Source organism: Tiliqua scincoides, chromosome 1 (genome assembly GCF_035046505.1).
Source record: "Tiliqua scincoides isolate rTilSci1 chromosome 1, rTilSci1.hap2, whole genome shotgun sequence".
NCBI lineage: Eukaryota > Metazoa > Chordata > Lepidosauria > Squamata > Scincidae > Tiliqua > Tiliqua scincoides.
This window is the reverse complement of record NC_089821.1, coordinates 75,528,853-75,536,607: the sequence shown is the minus strand read 5'-3', so window position 1 is coordinate 75,536,607 and position 7,755 is coordinate 75,528,853.

The following is a 7,755-nucleotide window of genomic DNA, read 5'->3' as shown; positions in this document are numbered from 1 at the left end:
AAACAATAAACAAACTTTGTTTCAAGCATCAGGTAATTTCGAATTGGCAGACTACCATTATCCTTTACATTACCCTGACATTCAGAAATGACAAGGAGACACCACTCATATAACATCCTCATAGCTCACACTTCAATGAGTCAATAAAATCACAACAATTTAAACCTTTAGAATCAAGACATCGGTGCCAACAATTGTCATAGTATCTGACACATTTTCCTTTGAGATCCAAACATTACATTTATCCTCACTCCTGAGGTATCTTGGGGGAAAAAAAGCCACTTTATTTTTGCTTCAAGCACTCTTGTCTTCTTTGCATAAACTTCTGTAACTTGTTGAGGTTGGCAAATTGAGTATTACTCAAGACGTAGACAACAGAGCAGCCACCAAGGTACGGCATGAAAGCGTTTTTGATGACCTAATTTTGTTGTGCTCCCTTCCTGGATATATTTGATAAATATATTCCTTCCTGGACACCATTTCTGCTTGTTGTGAAGAGGACGTGGACAGCCCAATCCTATGCAGGACTGGACAGTACTATGGAGGATTTTGTGACAGAGGAAGACACTCCTCTCTTGCAAAACGGCTGCCGAAGAAGCGCAGAGCGCTCTATCAGTAGGCATTTTGGCAGTACTGCCATGTGAGGTGTCAAAAACTATGGTGTCTTTGCTGAAAACCATACAGACTACTAAAAATGCAGACATACTGACCCACAAGGCTAGATTCATAGCTGGAGGCTTCTGTCAGGTAACACAAGAAAGTAAAACCATACACATTTTGGCACATTCCTGTGTAAGTAATGACATAACTACCGAATACATTCAAATGTACGTATTACACTAAACCCACCATGGTAAGTAATGTGGTATCTCCACTTTTTCCCAGATCTGTGGTCTAATCCTATACAAAGTTACTCAGAAGTCTCACAAAGCTCACTGGAATTATGTCTAGTACATGTGCTGGCTGCATTGTCACCTCCAAATACGAACTCAAATGTTTTTGACAGGTTCAAAAGCGCCCACGATATCACTGTGAAATACAGAAGAAGCACGTACTCTGGCTTTAGTCATGGATATGACATTTGTTTAGTCTCTGGTGAATGAGGCTTCTCAATATGAGAAGCACATGCTTCAGCTAGACCAGACACAGGATCTGTGACATATCCTTATTGCATCTCAAGTTTGTAAATTCCATTTATACCTTTCCACTGATAGTAATAGAGAAGAGGCAACTATGGCTCCTCTTTATGTATTACACTTATATGCCCCCCTTTCTTCCATCATGGAACTCAACATGATGTACATGGGGCTCTCAGACAGACCTGCTTAACATAACTTACAGCTCACCCCTATGCTCCCCTCCACATGGGGCAGTGTCCAAATGGCTTGCACTAGATCCTGCAGGTGAAGGGCAGTCTCAGGAGTCTCCTCTGGGTAAGGGAACATTCGCTAGTGGGTAAGCCTCTGAGGCGCAGAGGGGTCTACTCATACTGCCAGTGAAATCACCCCCTTTCCAGACCCAATCTTCATGCTCAGAGACCAGACGTTGAAAGAAGTTTGCAACAAATTTTGCTGGATGGATATTATGAGACGGTTCCTGAATTGCTTAGATAACCTGAAAACAACCCTTCAGGCTTTCCATGAATATATGTTTTCCCCATAATTTTCATTATTTATGTGAAATAAATAATTTATATTTATTTATATATTTATATCTAAAAATTCATTTATATATATAATAAATGAGAAACTTTGCCACTGAATAAAATGTGAACACACAAGAGGCAAATAAGAAAACAGGTCAATGTGCAGAAGAAAATAAACAGACCACTTCCCCTGTGGTTTAGTCAAATGTGAATGGTAGTGTCTAAATCTATAAATCCAAACAATCAAGCTTTTCACTTATTTGGCTTTATCCATTCATTGCAACTTTGACTTAACTATTGAGCATATACTTAGGAAACAGTGTAGAGTATAGACACACACTTAAATAATTTGATTAATTGCAGCCTGATAATCCAACCATATACTTGGAAGGCCAAGAGTGCACAGTGACACAGCATGTAGTGCATGCTGTGGTCTGGCAGGAGACCAGACAGCTCAGAGGGGAAAGCAAAAAACGTTTTTACTGACCTCTCTGTCTCCAATGAGTCTCTTCAAACTTATGCCAGCTCTTTAGCTGACATATGTCTGAGGATGGGTCTGGGCCAGGAAGGGGAGGATAGGATATTGCATGCACTAGTGCTGCCAAAATCAACCCCCCTCCTGCCCCTGGCCTGGTCTGCTTACTGCCCCAATCCACCCATGAACCTCCCGCTGCCAACTTACTGGCAGAGGAAGAGGACAGTGGAGGTCCTGCAAGATCACGTTGCCTATGTGCAGCCTCCTGGCATTTGTGTTGGTGGCCACTGCCCTGCTGAATGGCCCAGCTTTTATGCTGTTGGCCTGGGACTTAAGGTGATAGAAGATCTGCTACCATAAACCCAGCATAGGATTAGACCATTAATTATATAAGCTCTTGTTTTAGGAAGATGGCTAGAAGCTAGTACCCTAGAGAAATATTGTTCTTGAATCACAGAATGTGAAATACGCCATACCCGTTCACCAGGGTGATGGCAGAATTCTTCCTGCCTCTGACAGTGAGTACACTGAAAGTATTGGAAGTGTTTGCTTTAAGTATTCAAAATGAATATTGAACATTTACATAATTCTTTCACATACTTTTTTTTTCCATGGGGAAAATATTTTCACAGCTTTGAATTGATACCATAAAAATTGTGAAGACTCTGCGTGCTGTGACAAAAAAGGTCATAAAAATGGCATTACATGAGCTACATGCTGTATGCCACTGGAAGGTGATATATTATCCAATATGTGATTCTCTGTAGTATCAGGGCATATCTGATTAGAGAATGATATTAGGATTTTTCCAGCAAATTCTTCTCTCACACAAGCCATGAGCAGCATATTTTACTTCCATTTTTTTTTTTTCCCAATTCAGTTTTTAACTGGGTCTGTTTACTGGCCTAGTTTCACAAAACATGGGTGTCTTCTCTAATGTAACAAAAACGCCGCCAAATGCATGATGGCTGTGATGAGTTTCTGTTTCATGTGCAATATTTCAATGTGTGCGCATTTTTCCTATTTGTGTTAGTGTACTCAAAAGACTATTCCTCTGCACATGACATAAAGATCATGCTCACTCAGAACTGACACCACTGCCTCTGTTATTAGATTGTATCAGATTGTGTTATTAGATTACCTCAGAATGCCAGATGCTGGAGAGGGCACCAGGATGCAGGTCTCTCATTGTCTTGTGTGCTCCCTGAGGCATTTGGTGGGCCACTGTGAGATACAGGAAGCTGGTTCAGATGGGCCTGTGGCCTGATCCAGATGGGTCTCATGTTCTTATGTATATTTCTTCATGTCCCCCCACCACCTTGCTCATGGAAAGCCAGTACTATGTGGTCTTACAAAGGTACAGTTGAATACTGGGCAATATGGTCACAAGAATAACTTTTCCAAGCACTTCTAAGCAGGGAGCTGTTGTGGGGGGGGGGGGGGATGACCAGACTTTCTGTTTCCCAGTTTTATTTCTTTAGAGCTTGTAGCCTGGATGCACAACCCAGCCAGAGACTGCCTGCCGGCGAGTGATCCTTGAGTTCACACAATGTGTGAGATCAAACCCACCCACCTGATCTCACAAGAAGATGGGCTGGGCAAGATGGTGACCACCAGGAGGAAGAGGGAGAAGATCAGTCGGTGGGGAGGGAATAAAAGTAGTGGGAAGTAGATCATTGGTAGTAGGTTGGAGGAAAGCAGTGGCAACAGACTCCAGGAAAGGCCTGCTGAATCTACCATTCCCTCAGACCCCTCACAGTCTGCAGCAGACGCAACCTGAATCAGGTGGCCGCATGGATGAACCAGCAGTGGTTGTGGCAAACACAAGACACTAGGAGTGGTATCTGGCTATGCTCTTCTCTTTTCTTGGACAAAGCGACATCTCATTTCCTTGTCAGCCTTTATCTCCAATTTGCTCCCTCGTCTCTGTCTGACTGTTAACTCCTTTCCCAATTTGAAACATCTTTTTCCTTCCTTCTCAAGCTAAGCAAGAGTGTTAGTCTTCTTCCTTCTCTCTTTTAATCCCCCCAGAAGTAAGTTGTAGGTTAGACTCACCCCTTTCTTTCCACCCCCTTACTTTGATAGCAAATGGAGGCTTCCCCAAGAAGCCCCAAACTGAATGTCCTCAAAAGAAATCTCCCCTGGGCTCAGGGTAAAAAACATGATCTGCATCACCTTCAGCTTTCCTTCTTTGGGCATGGGTATTAAGCTCTATTGCTGCTGCTTGAGTTTTATTGTTTTTCCCTGCCACTAATATAGTCATTAAAATCCCTCAATAAAACTCATCTCAATTACTCCAGATTCCTGTTGTTTTCTTCTTTTAAATCCTTAGAGTGTTCCTATGTAGCTTCGGTGTGCCACTGCAATGATCAAGATCCTGCATGTACCTGCTGCAGAAGCAGGTCCACATTAATACCTGTGTGACTTGGATCACTTGGAGTAACAGTTAGCCACTTGGAGCTAGGTTGGGGTCAACTGGGGGGAATGAGGGGAAATATTCAACAGCAGAGCCAAGATGTCTCCTCCAAAGTGGTGGAATATTAGCCAGGATGGGAACTGAGAGCCAGGATGGTGTAGTGGTTTGGGACTTGGCCTTAGGTTCAAATTCCTGCTCAGCCATTAAGCTTCCTGGGTGACTTTGGGCCGGTCACTCCCTCTCTTAGGTTCACCTACCTCACAGGGTTGTTGTAAGGACAAAAGGAGAGAAGGAACCACGTACACCACCCTGAGTTCCTTGGAGGAAAGGCGATATATGAATGAAAAAATGAATGAATATTAGGATAGTGAGGGTCTCATTTCCAAGTGTGTTGAAAGTCAACAAGGTAGTGGCCTGTTTGTAATCCTTTCCAAAAAGAAGCCCTGCCTGACATCTTATGGGCATCAGCAACAGGATGTCTGTACCCTGCTTTCTCTTTTACTGATCATTCACAATCTGCCGTGGAGTGAATTGGCTGCCTGCCTGACCATGCAGCTGATGGTGGATGGAACACTGGATACAGTGCCACCATAGTTGACTTCTCTTTCCTGGTACAGAGATTCCCTGGGAGACTGTTTCTGGATATTTGTGGTCACAAAGCTGTGAGAAAGAAGATTTTCTAAAGCACCCTTACCAATGAGAACTGCAAAGTCTCTGCAGTGGCAGTGGGGCATGTTGCCTCTCAACCTTCTTAAAATGTGTTCATTATTCATCCATATCTTGCCTTTTCTTTCTGCGGTTCTACTGACCGCAGGCAGCCTACCATGAAAGCTCCGACAAGGCCCTTTGGGCCTCCGACAAGGCCCAAAGTTGCTTCACTCCAGCAAGGTTGTAGTATCCTGTGCTTCCTTCTGACCCTACCCTGAGACCACAGCCGAGTCTTCTCATTAATTTCTGTCCATGGAACTTGCCTTAAGGCTCCTGAATTAAGCTGACAGTAGCCCAGAGAGAAGTGTCACCTGCGTGCTGACTGTGAAAACCTATTTGTATTCAATATCTGATAACCTTGTAACAAATCACGATCAGGGGGAATTGGCTCTCTCTCTCTCTCTCTCTCTCTCTCTCTCTCTCTCTCTCTCTCTCTCAGGAGAGCAGTTTTCTCCCTGATTTGTATAGGAAACATGAATGTAGCATAATGGAAACAGACTGCCTTAAGACAGGCTCAGGCTTATATTGCTTCTTACTCCTTGCTGGTTTTCTTTACGATACAATGGTGAATTACGGCCTGCCTCTCTCTCTCTCTCTCTCTCTATCTCTCTCTCTCTTCCTTCCAATTGTAATTAGAAGCAAGAACAGATGGTGATGGCTTTTTTCAGAATGCCTCCGTTGAAATAACTCTTCAGCAAGCTGCCAAATGGCCGTGCCCTCCAACTAAGGATTTGTCCTAGCGATGGCGGAACTTCACAAGGGTTTTTCAGTCTTTTTTTGGACATGTCAGATGCGCATCCAGACCTTTTCAATCCTTTGAGGTCAACAAATTAGATTGAATGAGAGTCTCCAGAACTTGATGTTTAAGAGCTTTCAACTGGCAGCTGAACAGGCTAATATAATCTCTTGGAGAATTGATCAGAAAAGGACTGATTAGATTACAAGTTTTAGACCTCAGAACAGTCCCCAGTGTCTGTGCGCGCACACACACACACACACACACACAGGCAGAAAATTAACTCTTTTTGATTGAATTTGCATTGTATTGGAATACTTTATGTACTGTTACTGTGACCCTCTCACCCTACATTAGCTCTCAGACTGGCAATCATCCTTTAATTCAGCACTACCTAAACTTTTTAGCACCAGGACCCACTTTTTAAAACGACAATCTATTATGACCCTATCTAGATGACACCCTATCTAGATGACAAAATAAAGACGAAATATTTTTATTTATTAATCATAATAAATTATTAATAATTGGGGTCCCTATGCTCCAAAGGCTGCTGGAGGCCTTTCATGTAGTATGTGTGTATAGACATTTGCAAGACTCTCCCTAGAAATGAAGTTCAAGGACTGTTCCCCCAAACCTTTACGGCAGTGGTCTCTGGGAGAGTTTGAGAGCCACTAAGTTCTTGGGTGGGTGGGAGGGGGGAGGCAGTAGGGGCGGGGGGAGGCAGTGGCACGACCCCCAGGATCGCGCCACTCAGGGGTTGCGGGTAGCCCGGTGCGACCTGCAGCAGGGCTCCCCGCAGCAGTGAAAGTAGATGCAGAGTGATCGCACCCCACCTCTGCTAAAGTGGAAGTGGAGAGCGATCGCTACACATCTACTTTAACTGCTGCGGGGAGCCCTGCTGCAGGTCGTGCCGGGCTACCTGCACCCCTGGGAGGCTGCAGGGGCTTGGGTACGTGTACCCAAGCCCCTGCAGCCCCCCTGAGCGGCGTGATCCTGGGGATTGCACAGCTGCCTCCTCCCTGCCTCCAGGCTGCCCCCACCCCTTAAGGGGGCAGGGGCCAGGTCCCGCAGGCTGGGGTGTCGCAACGCCCCAGTTTGAAAAGCCCTGCTTTACAGTCATTTCAGGTACCCAGAAGGCTGAACTGGAGAGCAAGACATGCAGTTAGGAACTTCCAGGCCAGAAAAAAGGCTGAAACTGGGCTCATATGTGATCTGCGGGTTTGCCAACTACTAGAGAAAATTGGAAAATGCGACATTTTAATTTTGGGCTATAAAGATTATCTCATACCACAGGTTAGCATTTCCGCTAACAATTTTCTTCTTGAAACCAGGCAAGGGTACTTACCAAGTTTTTTTTTAATGTTTCAAAAACAAATTTTGCAACCCCTAAAAAAATCAGCTCACAACCCACTGGTGAGTCTCAACCCACAGTTTGGGAAACACGGCCTTAATTCCATTTCATCTAGTCCTAGTTAGGCTTTATCTCAGTCCCAATGTAAGAGGGTGTTACCTGGGTCTGGCCCTGACAACTCGAATATCCTCGGTTGCAAGGGGCTCCTCAAGAGTAGGGGCTCCTCGGGAGTAGGGGATCAACACAAGTATTGCTGGAATCCAGGCCCGCCGCTGGGGGTTTCCAGTTGGCCAAAATGGGTGGAGACAGCAGGGCTGGAACCCAGCAGCCAGAGGGAGAGGCACAGGGCACCAGCAACCCCGCCTGGGCAGAAGTACCTACCCGAGGCAATACTCTTGTTGACTTCCGGACTTTGAGCCAG